The sequence below is a fragment of the Nomascus leucogenys genome, chromosome 10 (assembly GCF_006542625.1).
Source record: "Nomascus leucogenys isolate Asia chromosome 10, Asia_NLE_v1, whole genome shotgun sequence".
NCBI classification, from domain to species: Eukaryota; Metazoa; Chordata; class Mammalia; order Primates; family Hylobatidae; genus Nomascus; species Nomascus leucogenys.
In genome coordinates this window covers 92,995,029-93,013,938 of record NC_044390.1, presented here as the reverse complement: position 1 = coordinate 93,013,938, position 18,910 = coordinate 92,995,029, and positions in this window count along the sequence as shown.

Here is an 18,910-nt window from a genome sequence, read left to right as displayed (position 1 = left end):
CTCCAGGGGCTAGTCAGTTCTTAAAAATAGCCAAGGAACTCAGCCAGGAGCATTTGATATGCAAATAACTCAATCCAGAGCCAGACATCCTCCATCCAGCCCAGACACCTCAGGAGGCAATATTACTCTGCCATTATCATTCCAGGACCCAGGACCCCACAACTAGGGACCACCTATAGCTCAGAGCCTGCTGAAATCATTCAAACTAGCCAATCCTGCCCTGACTTGCTTTTCCCACAGAAACTGCAATAAAGGCTCTAACCTAATGCTTTCCCCCACTCCTGTCTTCTGCCTCCTGACCACCTTGATGTCTTTCCCACATGTCCCTGTGACAAAGGGCATAGCCTACCTCCTGTCTTTAGGACATACAAGTGTGCAAACATTTTCGTGAACATCTCCCTGGTCTCCTCTTGTGCCCGTACCTGACTATCACATAAAAGAATACAGGCAAACCTTAGAGCTATTGCAGGTTCCCTTCCAGACCACTGCAATAAAGCAAATATTGCAATAAAGCAAGCCACATGAATGTTTTGGTTTCCAAGTGCATATAAAAGTTATGTTTACACTATACTGCAGTCTATTGAGTCTGCAATAGCATTATGTCTAAAATAACAATGTACATACCTTAATTTAAAAATACTTTATTGCTTAAAAAATGCTGATGATCATCTGAGCCTTCAGTCAGTTTTCAAAATAATTCAGTAAATTTTTTGCTGGTGGAGTATCTTGCCTCGATGTTGACGGCTGCTGACTGATCAAGGTGGCAGCTGCTGAAGTTTAGGGTGGCTGTGGCAATTTATTAAAATAAGACAACAAGGAAGTTTGCTGCATCAATGAACTCTTCCTTTCATGAAAATTTTTTCTGTTGCGTGAGATGCTGTTTGATAACATTTTACCCATAGTCGAACTTCTTTCCAAATTGGAATACATTCTCTCAAACCCTGCTCCTGCTTTGTCAGCTGAATTTATAAAATATTATAAATCCTTTGTTGTCATTTTAACAAAGTTCACAGCATTTTCTCCACGAGTAGATTCTATCTCAATCAACCACTTTCGTGGCTCATCCATAAGCAACAACTCTTTATCCATTTTAGTTTGATCATAAGATGGCAGCAATTCAGTCACATCTTCAGGCTCCACTTCTAATTCTAATTCTCTTGCCATCTCCACATCTGCAGTGCCTTCCTCCACTGAAGTCTTGAACTTCTCAAAGTCAGCCATAAGTGTTGGAACTCCTGTTAATGTTGACACTTTGAGCTCTTTCTATGAATCACCAATGTTCTTAATGACATCTAAAATGGTGCATTCGTTCCCAAACATGTTCGATTTACTTTGCCCAAATCCATCAGAGGAATCACTATGTATGGCAGCTAACATTATGAAATGTATTTCTTAAATTATAAGACATGACAATCAAAATTACTCCTTGAACCATGGGCTACAGAATGGATGTTATGTTAGCAGGCATGAAACAGTATTAATCTCCTTGTACATCTCCATCAGAGCTCTTGGATGACCAGTGCATTGTCAAGGAGCAACAATGCTTTGAAAGGAATATATATTTTTTTCTGACAGGTAGGTCTCAACAGTGGGCTTAAAATATTCTGCAAACCATGCTGTATACAGGTGTGCTGTCATCTGGGCTTCTTGTTTCATTTATAGAGCACAGGCAGAGTAGAGTTAGCACAATTCTTAAGGGCCCTAGGATTTTCTGAATGATAAATGAGCATTGGCTCCAGCTTAAATCCACCAGCTGCATTAGCCCCTAACAAGACCATTAGCCTGTCCCCTGTTTGGAAGCCAGGCATTGACTTCTCCCCTCCTGCTGTGAATGTCCTAGATGACATCTTCTTCCAGCAGAAGGCTGTTTCCTCTACATTGAAAATCTCTTGTCTAGTGTAGTCAGCCTCATCGATGATTTTAGCTAGATCTTCTGTATAACTTGCTGCAGCTTCTCCATCAGCACTTGCTGCTTCACCTTGCACTTTTTTTTTTAGATGGAGTTCTGCACTGTTGCCCTGGCTGGAGTGCAATGGAATGATCTCAGCTAACTGCAACCTCCGCCTCCTGGGTTCGAGCGATTCTCCTGCCTCAGCCTCCTGAGTAGCTGGGATTACAGGTGCCCACTACCACGCCCGGCTAATTTTTTTTTTGTATTTTTAGTAGAGACAGGGTTTCACTATATTGGCCAGGCTGGTCTCGAACTCCTGACTTCATAATCTGCCCGCCTGGGCCTTCCAAAGTGCTGGGATTACAGGCATGAACCACCAGGCCCGGCCCATCTTGCACTTTTATGTTATAGAGACAACGTGTTTCCTTAAACATCATGAACCAACCTCTTCTAGCTTCAAACTTTTCTTCTGTAGCTTTCTCGACTATCTCAGCCTTCATAGAATTGAAGGGAGTTAGGGCCTTGCTCTGAATTAGGCTTTGCCTTAAGGAAATATTGAGGCTCATTTGATCTTCTTTCTAGACTGCTTAAACTTCCTCCATATCAGTACTAAGGCCGTTTTGCTTTCTTATCATTCATATGTACACTGGAGTAGCACTTTTAATTTCCCTTAGAGAATGTTTCCTTTGCAATCACAACTTGGAAAAATGGCACCGATAAACTTGCTCAACATAGAGTTTCCACAAACCTTCAATTTGTAAAAACTGCAGTGTCTATAAAGCCCAGTAAAGAGAAGTTCAATGAAATGAGGAATTTTTCCTTTGAAATCACAACTTGGTTAACTGTTTGGCACAAAAGGCCTAACTAGCTTTCTGTGGGTCTCCACCTTCAACACATCTTCCTCACTAAGCTTAATTATTTCTAGTATTTTATCTAAAGTGAGAGATGTGTGACCCTTTCTTTCATTTGAACACTTAGAGGCCATTGCAGAGTTACTAATTGGCCTAATTTCAATATTGATGTGTCTCAGGGGATAAAGAAGCCCTAGGAGAGGGAGAGAGATGGGTGAACAGCCAGTTGGTAGAGCAGTCAGGGCACACGCACCACATGTATCAATTAAGTTTGTCATCTTATATGGGCATGGTTCATGGCAACCCAAAATAATTACACTAGTAACATCAAAGATGGCTGATCACAGATAACCATAACATATACAATAATGATGAAAAAGCTTGGGCTGGGTGCAGTGGTTCACGCCTGTAATCCCAGTACTTTGGGAGGCCGAGGCAGACAGATCACGAGGTCAGGAGATCGAGACCATCCTGGCCAACACGGTGAAACCCCATCTCTACTAAAAATACAAAAATTAGCCAGGTGTGGTGGCGCGTGACTGTAGTTCCAGCTACTCGGGCGGCTGAGGCAAGAGAATCACTTGAACTTGGGAGGCGGAGGTTGCAGTGAACAGAGATCATGCCACTGCACTCCAGCCTGGCAACAGAGCAAGACTCTGTCTCAAAAGAAAAGACAAAGCTTGAAGTATTGCAGGAATTACCAAATTGTGATACAGAGGCACAAAGTGAGCACATGATGCTGGAAAAATGGCACTGACAGATGTTCAACACAAAGTTGCCACAAACCATCAATTTGTAAAAAATGTAGTGTTTATGAAGCACAGTAAGGAGAAGTTCAATGAAATGAGGCATGCCTGTAGAAAACAGTCATACCCAGCCTGGAGGCAACCTACCTGCCATGAGCGCAGGTTCTGGATTTAGATGGCATGGGTGTAAATCCAGGCTCCACATCTTACATACTTGGGTTATAACCTTAGGAAATTTACCGCAGTAGAATTGCAGTGGCTGTGAGGTTGAAGGCCACATGAGAAGGGTAAAGTTAAGAGAAATTCAGCTTGTAGTTTTGTGGAGAAATTAAATAAGAACTCTGATGCAGCTTTGCCTGAAGGCCTGGTGCTACCGGTTTTTTACATTTATGTGAACCTATAAATTCTCTCTATTGTTTAGGACAGACTGATAATAATGTAGTGTGTCACCAAAAGTACCCTAACCTACTAAGTCCACATCTGATATGGTTTGGCTGTGTCCCCACTGAAATCTCATCTTGAATTGTAGCTCCCCTAATTCCCATGTGTTGTGTGAGAGACCCTGTGCGAAATAATTGAATCATGGGGGCAGTTTCCCCCCATACTTTTCTCATAATAGTGAATAAGTCTCATGAGAGCTGATAATTATATAAGGGGTTTCCCTTTTTCACTTGGCTCTCATTCTGTCTTTCCCCAATGCCATAGAAGACATGCCTTTGCTCTTCCCTCACCTTCTGCCATGATCATGAGGCCTCCCCAGCCACATGGAACTGTGAGTCTGTTAAACCTCTTTTTCTTTATAAATTACACAGTCTCAGGTATGTCTTTATCAGCAGTGTGAAAACAGCCTAATACAACATCCAACAGCATTTGGCCTTTCTTCCAGATTTAGACTCTTCAGATGAATGGCCATGGGTCTTGCTGCAAAATGCAGCATGCATTTTCTGCTCGTGTCACATCATGCAATGTGCTGAACTTTAGGTCTTGCTTATTACAGAGAGAGGAGGGACAAGAAAAAAGTGAAAAACTGTTTGGGTGATCAGACCCAACATCAGGCCGTGGGGGCTACAAAGTCCATCAGAGTCAAAGGAATGAGACAAGACAAGTTAAGAGTGCATAAAGGGGGACCAGTGCGCCAATGCTAGTATGGAGGCTGCAAAGGCCCTGAGTTCTGGAAGCCTGCACTATTTATTGGTGATCAAACGAAGAAGCAGGTGGTGAGGATGTGGGGGTTGAAAGAAAGCAGTGTATCAAGAGCATGATCTACAGCTGTGATGGTTTGGCATTTTTATTTGAAGCATGTGGAACACGTTCTGCTACTTGAGATAATGAGAAACATGTTCTTCTAGTTTAAGATACAATCGATCCATGAGCCTGGGAGTGCTAGAAGCAAGGAGCCAGCAAGTCTAGACGCATTCCAGAGGCCACGAGGGGATTTTATGCCCTGAGCCCTGGATTCCATCCAAGCCATGAGGGGTTTTATGCCCTGGGCTTAGATTGTGGTGTGGCAGGGCAGCCTTCCACCCTTTGGCACAGAGCTTGGTGTTCCAAAGGCCACAAGGGGTTTTAGACCCTGGACCCCGGACATGTTCTAAGACTTTTTTACATTATGTCAGACATACAAGCCCTGCCTCAGCTTTTTTCCCAACCCTCAGCTTTTCCCCAATAAAAAACAAGAAAAAGACTTGCTAAAAAAAATTATGTAAGATGTGAGCCCAAAGGGTTGCTAACACAACATAAGAAAATGCTGGCCAGGTGTGGTGGCTCATACCTGTAATCCCAGCATTTTGGGAGGCTAAGGCAGGAGGATCATTTGGGCCTAGGAGTTTGAGACCAGCCTGGGCAACATAGTGAGACCCCCATGTCTACAATTTTTTTTAAAAAAAATAGCCAGGAATTGTGGCATGTACCTGTAGCCCCAGCTACTCAGGAGGCTGAGGTGGGAAGATTGCTTGAGCCTAGGAGGATGAGGCTGCAGTGAGCCATGATCGTCCCACTGCACTTCAGCCTGAGTGACTGAGCAAGACCTGTCTCAAAAAAAAAAAAAAAAAAGAAAAGAAAAAGAAAGAAGGAAAAAAAAGAAAATGCTACCTCACAGATTGGCCACTTCCCTGGGCTTCTTGCCTAGTTTCTTATTTTATTTCTGCCCAGAGAGCCCCTTCCCGCACTCAAAACCCTCCCTAAGCTTTCTTTGGTTATAAAGCCTGCCCAGTCTATAAGTGTTAACGGCTCGGTGAGAAAGGCATGGATAATGGGTAAAGACAAAGCATCTTTTCCAAACTCAAATATCCATTAGGAAGCAAAAGGTTAGTTGCAAGTTTGCAATTCATCCTCTTCCTTTACTAGGTCCACCCCTGGGAGGAAGAAAAGACACCCCCCACCCCACTCACATGTCCTAATAAACTAGCTATTAGAAGATAGTGTTGCCAGATGAAATACAGAATATCCAGTTAAGTCTGACTTTCAGATAAACTATGGTGCTTTTCTTAGTAGCTGTGTGTACCCATTACTGCATGGGGCATACTTATACTAAAATAATTCTACATAGAAATTCAAATTTAATTAGGCATCTTATGGTTTTATTTGTTCAATCTGGCACCTTTATTGGGAGACCTTCCAGCAAACAGAGTGAAGGTATTTTCTAGCAGGAGAAGCCTTACCTATTAGCAGGATAAACCTGGACTGTCTAGGATTGTGTGTGTTAAATGCATCTGGAATCTATAAATTAATGAGGCATGACTCCTTGAAAATGACTCGTTTGTTATAAAACTATCAAAATATAAAATAAAGGTGTTTAATGGTCAAACACCTCCTGTTTGTGGACAAACATGGTCACACGCTGGGTGACCACATAGATGTTCTTCTCACATCTCCCTTCAAGAGAATCCACTGCAGGGAGCTGAATTCTGTGTGTTCTATGTATATATATGCACACACACACATGTATGTACATATGTGTGTATATATGTATGTATATCTATATCTCTCTCAAATGCTCAAATACATGGAATTCAGCAGTTTTAGTGAACACAAGACAATGACAAATTGACAAGTCCTAATATATTTCCAGTAAATTTGATAATCAATTTCTCTCCTCTGTGACTATTCTCTGTTAATATCCAGAAGAGTCATTATCCAAGGCTGGACCACACTGGTTGTTATAGTGAACTGTTTTCTCCTCAAATTCAAATGTTGAAGTCCTAACCCCAAACAGGACTGACTTTGGAGATAGGGCCTTTCAAGAAGTGATTAAGGTTAAATGAGGTTGTAAAGCTGGGATCCTGGGTCTGTGGCACTTTGTTATGGCAGTGAGAGGTGACAGCATGCTGGCAGCCCTCACAGCCCTCGCTCGCTCTCGGCGCCTCCTCGGCCTTGGCGCCCACTCTGGCCGCGCTTGAGCCCTTCAGCCTGCCACTGCACTGTGGGAGCCCCTTTCTGGGCTGGCCAAGGCCGCAGCCAGCTCCCTCAGCTTGCGGGGAGGTGTGGAGGGAGAGGCGCGGGCGGGAACCGGGGCTGCATGCGGCACTTGTGGGCCAAGGCGAGTTCCAGGTGGGCGTGGGCTTGGCGGGCTCGCACTCTGAGTGGCCGGCCCCGCCAGCCGGGGGCAGTGAGGGGCTTAGCATCTGGGCCAGCAGCTGCTGTGCTCGACTTCTCACCGGGCCTTAGCTGCCTCCCCGTGGGGCAGGGCTCAGGACCTGCAGCCTGCCATGCCTGAGCCTCCCCCTCTGCCCTGGGCTCCTGCAGGGCCCAAGCCTCCCCAACGAGTGCCGCCCCCTGCTCCACAGCGCCCAGTCCCATCAACCGCCCAAGGGCTGAGGAGTGCGGGCGCATAGCGCGAGACTGGCAGGCAGCTCTACCTGCGGCCTGGGTGGGAGATCAACTAGGTGAAGCCAGCTGGGCTCCTGAGTCTAGTGGGGACTTGGGGAACCTTTATGTCTAGCTAAGGGACTGTAAATACACCAATCAGCACTCTGTATCTAGCTCAAGGTTTGTAAATACACCAATCAGCACCCTGTGTCTGGCTCAGGGTTGGTGAATGCACCAATCGGCACTCTGTATCTAGTTAATCTGGTGGGGACTTGGAGAATCTTTAGGTCTAGCTAAGGGATTGTGAATGCACCAATCAGCACTCTGTGTTTAGCTCAGGGTTTATAAATGCACCAGTCAGCACTCTGTGTCTAGCTCAGGGTTTGTAAATACACCAATGGACACTCTGTACCTAGCTAATCTAGTAGGGAGGTGGAGAACTTTTGTGTCTAGCTCAGGGATTGTAAACGCACCAATCAGCACCCTGTCAAAACAGACCAATCAGCACCCTGTCAAAACGGACCAATCAGCTCTCTGTAAAACAGACCAACCAGCTCTCTGTAAAATGGACCAATCAGCAGGATGTGGGTGGGGCCAGATAAGAGAATAAAAGCAAGCTGCCCAAGCCAGCAGTGGCAACCTGCTTGGGTCCATTTCCACACTGGGGGAGGTTTGTTCTTTCACTCTTTGCAATGAATTTTGCTGCTGCTCACTCTTTGGGTCCACACTGCCTTTATGAGCTGTAGCACTCACTGCAAAGGTCTGCAGCTTCACTCTTGAAGCCAGTGACATCACGAACCCACCAGAGAAATGAACAATTCCAGACGCACCACCTTAAGAACTGTAACACTCACCGCAGAGGTCTGCGGCTTCACTCCTGATCCAGCGAGACCACGAATCCACCAGAAGGAAGAAACTCCGAACACATCCGAACGTTAGACAGAACAAACTCCGGACACACCGCATTTAAGAACTGTAACACTCACCTCGAGGGTCCCTGGCTTCATTCTTGAAGGCAGTGAGATCAAGAACCCACCAATTCCGGACACAGCAGCCTGAACCAACGAATCAGCTGGGCTCACAGGCGGATGATGTCCCTGCTTATCTTCCTAGGGAGGCTTCATGCCGTCATTCAGGGACTTGGGCTTCCTCCCGCTCAAGCCTTGCCATCCTTTAGGGCCTCAGGATCTTTATTCAGATCTTCTGCATCTGGCCAAGAGCTAAGGGAAGGAAGTGTGTAAAGGACTGAGCAGGAGGCCACGTGGAGAGAGCTACAGACGTGCACATCCCATTCCATAAGCCAGAATACAACTGATGGATACTGGAAAGTGCCATTCAGCTAAAGCCCCAGAGGCAAAGGCAATGTTTGGAAACCAGCTGGCCAGTCTCTGCCACAATAGCATCACCCATCCTTGAATATTGTTGGCACAACTAAAGGAGAGAATGCAAGCGCAGCGCTGAGCCCTACGCCTGGCTTATGATTAATATTAGTAATTTTTCTATTAGATGTGTGAATTAGATCTAAAAATATTTGCAAACAAGGTCAAGTGCCCATTATTATCATTAATATTGTGTCGTCATTTCAGAGAACTTGTATATGAGCCCCTTTCAGTAAAGGCCAAGAGCCTGTGAGGTAAGTGTTCCTCCTGGAAAGAAAAATGGGCACAAAATTGTTCAATACTATTTTTTGGAGAAACATGGATAAGAAAATGTGTTATGTAAAAGCTCAGATCTCTCTGAACATACAATAGAGCTTAAAACCATGAGGTTTTGTTTCCCACAAACCCCTAAACCATTCCTGTGGGATTAGGCTAAAAGTATCTTTATATATGGAGGAAAAAATGGAACTCAATTCAGGTGCTGTAGGGACTTGGGAGGTAACAGAACATCCCTCCCTTCTGCTCCCAAAGGAGGAGAAGGCAATAAAAGAGGTTATGAATGTCTAGAGATATTGGCAGAAACGGATTTAAGAAACGTTGTGATTCATCAGCTCTGATCCAAAATCTTTATTATAGCAAGTGGTGGTTATTAGACAACTAGGCTTCATGTATCCTCTGTGAAGTAGCAGTGGTGCTTTAAACCCACTTGAGCTGGTTAAGCTTTCATGGATTAAAAGCCTTTTAATAAAATCTGCTGAAAAGTTTTTCTCTCCAAGTGCAGTGCAGGAATGAAAATCATTGTACAACCATTATTTGAAGCCTGGAGCAGAAAGATAATGGTCTCTGCTTTATAAATTTAGAAGTAGTGATAGATTATGCCCCCCATCCCGAAATCAACAGTAAAGGTCTATACAATAAGCATTCAAAAGTTCAGATGTTTATCTGAATTCCAGGACCTACGGAGTCAGGTTTCTGCCCATCAGCTTGTCCAGGAGCAGGTTCATCTCTTTCAACACTAATATACGGCACACCGGTGTCTCCAAGGAGCACAGTCAGGGACCTCAACATGAGACCATCAAGGGACGAGAGAAAAACTAAAGGGTTTTCCTACTCTGGCATCTAAATAAGGGATCACGGTAGAAATCAAAGGATGTTCCGCTTTCAGATTAAACAAGAACCACCCCATCAATGGCACTGTCACACCTCCCTATCATGAGGACTCCCCAGAATACCCAGGGCCCCAGAAGAGGCGTGAGGCTGCCTTTCAGGGAGGGTTGCATGCTGATAGTGGCCTGACTTTCCTGGATTCAGGTGCAAAAACTATTGGCAGCTTTGTCTTCTCTCTGGCACCTGAACCTGTGCAAAGAGCCTGCTGGAAACACAACCCTTCTCTCTCAGAACTCTTGCACCGTCAACTAACTTAATTTGCCTCTAATTAATATGCTGGCAACAGCCTACTCTTCTTTTCTCCTTCCTTTTCTTATCCCTTTCCACCTTTTATTTCCTCTTGAACCTTCATATCATACTCTCCTTTCTGCCTCATTTTATCAAACTCTGAATTGAAGGTCCTTTATAACTGTTCCTAAAAGAGCATACAAATGTGTGCCCTTTACTGGGATCACTGCTCTGTGATCATATACACTTTCTGCTCACAATTTCCTCCCAGTATCAGAAGCCGCTGAGCTCCATCTAGAATAATATAGGAAAAGCAAAGCTAGGAACCTAGGGTGGGTCAAGACTCACTAGTACACACACACACATGCACACACATACATGCATGCACACACACATGCACACACACGCACATGCACGTATATACACATGCACACACGTGCACATGCATATACACATAGACTTATGCACACACATATACATACAGGCACACACATACACGTGCACACACATACACACGTGCACACATGCATATGCACACACGTGTGTGCACATATACACACATGCAATACACCCATGTGCACACACAAATACACACATGCACACACATACAGTCACACACTCATGCCCACACACACAACAAAAACCTGAACCTGTGTGGCATTTTTTTTCAACCCAGCATCTGACTCCTTTCAATATTCAGCATAGAAATATTGCAAGCCATCTAGGGCACACTGTAAGGAGCTTTAACCTAAAGGACATCCCTAAAGCTTTTCCTTTAAAAGTGCAGTATGCAAGCTGGATGCTATTAATATGACTGCTAACTCTACTATTGCTGCCACTCCTAGGACACTGGCTTCTGCCAGTGTTGAAGAGGCAATCATAGTGGCCCAGGCCCCTGCGGAGCCAGTTGCAGAATTTGCCTAATGTAGTCTCCACTATTGCCCAGTGAGGTTGGTACTATCCTTATCCTCCCACTTTATAGATGAGAAAACTGAGGCTCAAAGAGAGCAAACAGCCTGCCCTAGCATCCAAAGCTATTAAGTATCAGAGTTAGGACTCTACCAATTCTGTCTGAATCCAAGGCTCTCTCCCTTAAACAGGTAACCCAGGTCTCAAACTCAAATGCCCACAGGGGCCAGTCTGATGGCATAAAGGGTAGGAGTGAAGTGATATGTGAGATAAAGTGGGAAGCATTGCCTCAGATCCTGCAGGACAGTGCATGCAGAAATCCACTCCCAATGATGCCAAAGCTTCTGATTTTTAAAAAGAAATGAAGAATCTGCATTTTCATGTAAAATCTGCTCATTTTTAATGTGAGCATCTGTTTCCATTTCTTAAAGGAAACACAACACTCTGGGAAGATTGAAACACACCTAGAGGTCCATGTTGGCTGCTGGACACCAGGTTGGAACTTGAGCCCTGCAGTGACCACTTCCAGGAGCCCTGGTGAGCTCTGCCCTTGCCTTATGGTGAAGATTCCCCAGACAAATGGGAGCCATTGTACTGCCTCCATCACAGTCTGAATCCCAGGAAGAAAATAGGACTTCAAGGGGTCTGGAGGGAACAGTGAAGGGGTGTGTGGCAATGGCAGCCAATGGCAGGCCCGTTGCAGCTCAGCAGCCCAGAAAAATCCAGTCTAGAGTCACTTCCACCTGCCGAGATGTGTCAAGAGGGAGAACATTTCCATCTAAAAGCAGCAATGCTAAGGGTTCACACAGGACACCAGTCTTAAGGTTTTGTGGATGTTGGGGGTGGGAGCAGGACAAAGTAAGGACATCAAACTCCCTGTTTTCTTAGAGGAAATACAGAGTGGTTTTAGGTGATGTGATTCACCTGAAAATTCAGGGACTATGTTTTCTGCAGCATAAAACGCAAACTCCTCAGAAGACCCCAAAGCCTCCTATTAACCTTCCTGTCAATTGTACCCATCCTTATTCATATGCTGGACTCCTAACCCCCAGTACCACAGACGTAACCTTATTTGGAAACAGGGTCATTGCAGGTGGAATTAGTTAAGAAGAAGCCACATTGGAGAAGGGTGGACCTCTAATCCAACAGGATAGGTGCGCTGATGAAGAGGGGAAATTTGAAGGTAGACACACACACAGGTAGAACATCACATGAAGATAAAGGAGGAGATTAGTTCCTTCTACCAGCCAAGAAATGCCAAAGATTGCAGCAAACCACCAGTAGCAAAAGAGACACGGAACAGATTCTCCCTCACAGCCTCCTTGCCCACACCTTGACTTCAGACTTCTGAGCTCTGGAACTGTGAGAAAATACACTTACGTTGTTTGAGCCATTCAGCTTGTGATTTTTTTTTTTTTTTTTTTTTTTTTTTTTTTTTTTTTTGAGACAGAGTTTCGCTCTGTCACCAGGCTGGAGGGCAATGGCATGATGTCAGCTCACTGCAACCTCTGACTCCCTGGTTCAAGTGATTCTCCCGCCTCAGCCTCCCGAGTAGTTGGGATTACAGGCACGAGCCACGATGCCCAGCTAATTTTTGTAGTTTTAGTAGAGACGGGGTTTCACCATGTTGGCCAGGATAGTCTTGATCTCCTGACCTCGTGAGCCGCCCGCCTCAGCCTCCCAAAGTGCTGGGATTACAGGCATAAGCCACCGCGCCCAGCTGCTTGTGATGATTTCTTAAGGCAGCCCCAGCAAATCAGTGCACTTGCCTTCCCTCTGCCTGCGCCCCAGCCACAGGGGCCTCCTGGCCTTCGCTCTGCTGTGCCCCATGCCTCAGCTTGGAGTGATCCTATAAAAGTCCATTCCCAAATTTTCTGCCCAGAAGGCTCTGACACCAATAAGAATGGGGGTTTTTGTGATAGAAATCCAACTGTATTCATCAGTTCTCACACTGCAAATAAAGACATACCCGAGACTGGGTAATTTACAAAGGAAAGAGGTTTAATGGACTCACAGTTCACATGGCTGGGGAGATCTCACAATCGTGGCAGAAGGAAAAGGAGGTGCAAAGTCATATCTTACGTGGAGGCAGGCAAGAGAGCGTGCGCAGGGGAACTCGCCTTTATAAAACCCTCAGGCCTCATGAGACTTATTTACTATTAGAAGAACAGCATGAGAAAGACCCACCCCCATGATTCAATTACCTCCCACTGGGTCCCTCCCATGACATTTGGGAATTATGGGAGCTACAATTCAAGATGAGATTTGGGTGGGGACACAGCCAAACCATATCATCAACCCAATCCAAATTGCCTTAAACAAAAGAGAAAGTTTATTGGCTCACCCAAGTGATATAGTTTGGATATTTGTCCCTGTGCACATCTCATGTTGAATTATAATCCCCAGTGATGGAGGTGGGCTTGATGGGAGGTGTTTGGATCATGGGAGCGGACCCCTCATGGCTGGGTGCCAACTTTGCGATAGTGAGTGAGTTCTCATAAGATCTGGTCATTTAAAAGTGTGTGACACCCCTACCACTTCACTGTCCTTCACAGACCCTTCCCTTCATCTGAACCTGCCTCATTCCCAGCCAGTTTCTCATTCTGTGTCTCATGAAGGATTAGCTGAGATTAGAACTGCTTGCCCCTCTGAAATGAGCTAACTGCAGAACATTTCCTGTTCAGCTGATGGAGACTTCCCCTGCTTGTAGAATAACTCAACTGTAAATATTCCCATCTGAAACTTGCGTACCCTCCCTGTAAACATTTAAGACAAAACCACTCTATGGAGACACTCTCATCTTTAGATTTTCAGTGTTATTCCTATTACAATTGGTTGGATAAAATCAGTCTTCTTAACTTGTCTAGTTTTTGTCTATTTTTTTTTTTTTGAGACAGAGTATTGCTGTCATCCAGGCTGGAGTTCAGTGAAGTGATCATAGCTCACTGCAGCCTTCAACTCCCGGGCTTACGTGATCCTCCCACCTCAGCCTCCCAAGTAGTTGGGATTATAGGCGTGCCACGCCATGCACAGCCTTTTTTTTTTCTTTCTTTCAAGAGACAGAAATCTCACTATGTTGCCAGGGTTGGTCTCCAGCTCCTGGCCTCAAGAAAGCAATCCTCCAACCTTGCCCTCCCAAAGTGCTGAGATTACAGGCATGAGCCAGCCTTGCTTTTGTCTTTGACAGTTGACTAACTTCAGATGTGGCTGGATCCGGGAATAATCAGACTTTCTTTGCACTCCTTCCTTGTTATGTTGGTTAACATTCTACCAACTTCAAGCACACCCCCCAACACACAAACACACACACACACACACACACACACACACACACACACACACCCCTGCATCTTTTGAAACCCTTTTAAATTACTTTTATTGGCCAAAAACAGAGTGACATGCCTAGCCATGAATTCCCTGTAGCCTCAGTGAGGGAGGGCTCTGATCACTCAGATCTTGGTCCCTTAGCCCTCCCTAGAGCACAGCACATTCTGCTTTGCCTGCGCAGTCCTTTCTTCCTGCAAAAAATCTGGTGTTCATCTTACTCATAAAAGCTTCTGGGTTTGGTTGATCACTTATCTGGTATCCTAGGTCTGCCCTATAATAACTACATGAACTAAAAATAAACATTGAGGGGTTACCAGAAGAATCAGGAAGAAATACTGCCCATGGAAACAAACAAATATGCTGACAGTAACTCCTGCTTATTTCTTTCTGCTGAGCTCAAATGAAATATCCACTGGGAAGATTTTCCTCGTTATTTCCTCATTCTCACGAAGTCTCACCATTTCTATTTTATATACTCATATTTTTCACACATACCTGCCAATACACACTTTATTTTAATTACTTATTAATTTTCTTGAGGGCACTGATCATCACTTATCCATCCCTCTATCTCGAGTATGTAGTAGAGAGCCTGGGATATTCATTCATTCATCCATTAACAAACGCAATTCCATGCCCACAGTAATTCCATGCCAAGGTAAGAGCTGGAAACATAATGGTGGTGTGTTAGTCTGTCTTTGCTGCCATAAAGGAATGCCTGAGGCTGGGTAATTTATAAAGAAAAGAGATTTAATTGGCACACAGTTCTAAAGGCTGCAGAGGAAGCACGGTGCTAGCATCTGCTTCTGGTGAGGTCCTCAGGAAGCTTACAATCATGGCAGAAGGTGAACTGGTAGCCAGTGCATGACATGGCGAGACAAGGAGCAAGGTTGGGGAGGTGCCACCCTCTTTTAAAACAACCAGTTCTTGTGTGAACTAACTGAACAAGAACTCACTCATCAGTAAAAGGATAGTGCTAAGCCATTCATGAGGGATCCGCCCCCGTGACCCAAATACCTCCCACTAGGCCCCACCTCCAACATTGGGGATCACATCTTAATATGAGACTTGGAAGGGACACAGATCTAAGCCATATCAGGTGGGCAAAACCAGACCTGCCCCAGCACCATGAGGTCTCAGTTCCAGTGGGGAAACAATCAAGTCTTCACACAAACGTATGTCAAATGACCACCAGAGGAGAGCTACAGGGCCAATCTACATGGTTGTGCTAGTGTGGAAAGAGCTTGATGGGGTAATAGCTACAGAGAAAATCCAACAGAATGTAAAATAGTGTGATTCGACCTGCTCTTGCAGAATCAAAGACAGCTTCCCTAGGAGTGTGATGTTTGAACTGATACCTGGAAGGTGACTGGCTAACCAGAAAACGACAGGTAAAGACTGATCCTAGCAGAGGGGAAATTGTGAACTAAGGGAAAGGCCAGCAGGAATGGGTCATGGAGGAGCATGGAGAACCCTAGTGTGACCAAGGCTGGAAAGTCAGAAGGAGCCCAGAAGAGGCCTGGCTTTGTTGGAAAAATTTAGAATATTTGCTTTTATTCTAAGAACGGTGAGAAACGGGGAAAGGGTTAAAGCCTGTGGGAAAGAGGAGGATTTTATAGAAAAAGGAAATACAAGGAGATTCCCATTTTAAATGATCCCACTGGTTATAATGTAGAGAATGGATTTGAGGGTGCAAGAGGGGACGTGGGAAGTCCAGTTAGAAAGCACAGTTCATGCAAGAGGTGTTAAGAGTGGGCAAAATAAAACAAAATAGGATAAATAGGATAAAATGGCAAAATAAAACAAAATAGGACTGGAGAAAATGGAATGAAACGTAGAGACACAGAAGATACCTTGAAAAATACATAGAGATATGAATGTCACTTAAATAAGTACATTTCATACATTATTTTATGATCCTTTTAAGTTATAGTCCTATTGAATAATTGAGAAGAAATGGATGAATAAACGAAAGAGTGTGGCAAATTTCAACAGGCTTTTTTATAGTTGGACATCTCCATCTTTTATATTCTGTGGTACCTTGTGAATCACTTAAAAATAAGATACAGTTTTCAAGGTTCCTCAGTATTATTTGACTCTGGAACAGCTTGTGTTTTCCCAGAAGCACTTCTCTTAAGGAGTGTTCCATGAAAAACAGGATCATGAACCTTACACAACCATCTCATTTTGCAGGAAGAGAAATTGGAGGTCCAGAGAGGAAAAATCATTTCCAAGCCCTCACACAGGCAGTCAGAGACTTACCGTCATCACTTTTCAAAAGAAGTAGCTTGGTTTTATTTTAACCCATGAACTAATTCTCCCAAAGGATCCACAGCTGAGTCTTCAGAGAGCCACTCTCTGCTCAGGACTATTTCCACAATTAGTCAAAACCATAATTGCCCGATTTATCCTTAACCCCAAACAGAAAGCAACCTGTTTAAAAAGCCGTTCCATAGAGTCGGCTACTCTAAGACCCAGGCAGTGCTTTCTTCATTCTTCTCTTCTGTGTGTTTGCACCTTTGAACTTAAAGACAACCAACTCTCTAAATGCCCCTTGAAGCAGCTCTGGCAAGCTCCCAAATGATAATTAATGCGCAGCGCATGCCAAGAGCGTTCTTTTTATTTTCCGTGCTGAAATAATAGACAATAACCCAGAAATGAAACTTCTGAGGAGATACAAGAGGAAAAAGAGATGTGCCAGTCTTGGGAACAGTAATTAGAATTTTGCACACAAGGATCCACACCGACTTCTCAGAATGCAAGAAGCAGAGAGAAGGGAAGAAAGAAAAATTCACAGTAAACAGAGAATGCAACATAAACAGCTTATTTTATTTCTAAAGTGGATTCTTTGGGTAAAGGGGCTGTAATTAATTATGGATTATGCCAGTGTCCAAGGAGAAGCCCACAGCAGTGGCCCCAGCACTTGACAGCCTGTGTGAATTGAGGAATGCTCAATTCACATCAGGCTCAATTCACATCAAGGCCCGCTCACATGTGGTGGCTTTCCTCTTCCCTAAACGTGTTCCCGAGGAAATACCAAAGCTGGAAAGCCATTGACAACTCCCAGTCTGTGGGCTTTTCAAGACAAGGCGCTTCCCTACCTATGTGGCCACTTGGGCAACTTGAGGGCAGAGAGGAAGCTTATGTTGGTTTCCTTGGGTTGTCCTAATAAATATCCACAAACTGGGTATCTGGCAACAGAAATCCATTCTCTCTGTTCTGGGGTCAGAAGTCAGAAATCAAGGTGTTGGCAGGGCCATTCTCCCTCTGGATTTTCTAGGTAAGAATTCTTCTCTGTCTCTCCCCTAGCTTTCTTTGGTTGCCACCATCTTAGGTATTGCTTGGCTTGAGGACACGTCACTCCAGTCTCTACCTCCGTCTTCACAAGGCTTCTCCTCTCTCTTTCAGTCATCACATGGATTTCATATAAGCACACTAGTCACTGGATTTAGCTCAGTGACTAACCCAGACTAGTCATTAGCCTACCCTAATCCGGTATGACCTTATCTTAATTCAATCGCATCTGCAAGGACCCTATTTCCAAATAAGGTCACCACTGGTAGGTGCCCAGGGTTGGGATTTAACATATCATCTTGTGGGGATGCAACTGAACCCACAAGAGGGTCTTACCACCCACTGTGTCCCCAGCACCCAGCACAAAACAAGGTGAAGTATAGGTCGACGCTTATTATTGTTTCCAGCTGAATTGAATTGAATTGCACCAAATGAAAACAAATCATCAAATTGCACGTAGAAAAAAATAAACAACAAAAAACCAAAAACCTCAAGGCCAAGATCTGCAAATCTAAAGTGGCTAGAAGCTGCCTGGTAGGGTTCTACCATTTAATATTCAGCAATGCCCCATCTCACCCCATCCCACCCAGTTTTTTCTCTTAAAACTCCAGTTTCCACATAAACAGCCCCAGGGACTGTTCCTGCCATGCTCAGGACACTGTTCGGGTAGTGAGCTGTCTTTCACTAGCAAGAAGGGCAGGTGTCAGAGGAAGGACCCCACTCAGCCCTGGAGTTGTATCCTCACCTCCTTCTAGGTGGCCTCAGGGGGTGCCATGGGGCCACTGGGTACACTGAGTCATACACCTCGGGATTCACACACTCCCCCCCGGAACTGCTAGAGAACCATTCCAGTATTCCACTCTCATGTGCAGACATAGATCCATTTCCTCCAAGCCTGAATTAAATGTTTGCTAAGGCAATGCCTCTCCTGCAGGCTGACCTCTAATATCTACAGAGTCCAGCGAATAAGGGAAACGGAGCACCATGTACCCTATGCCTAAGAGCTCAAAGTTAAAATCTGATAAACAGTCCTTAAAGCACGTTCTGTCCCTCTACTTTAGTTTTAACCTTTATAACCACTTTTTTAAAAGCCAAGTTTGGATTAAACTTCTCAAACTTCACTGAGTTTTACACCAGAAAATATGGGGAAGACCAGCCTGTGGTTCCCAGGCTCTTTCCCTTTTCCCTTTTCTGTCCTCTGCCCCCACTTTTCCCTTCTCTGGCCAGCCCAGAGCAAAAGGGCCTCTCACATGCAGAAAGGCAAACACCACAGCCCACACACCTGACAGTCTCTGACAACTGTTGAGAAAC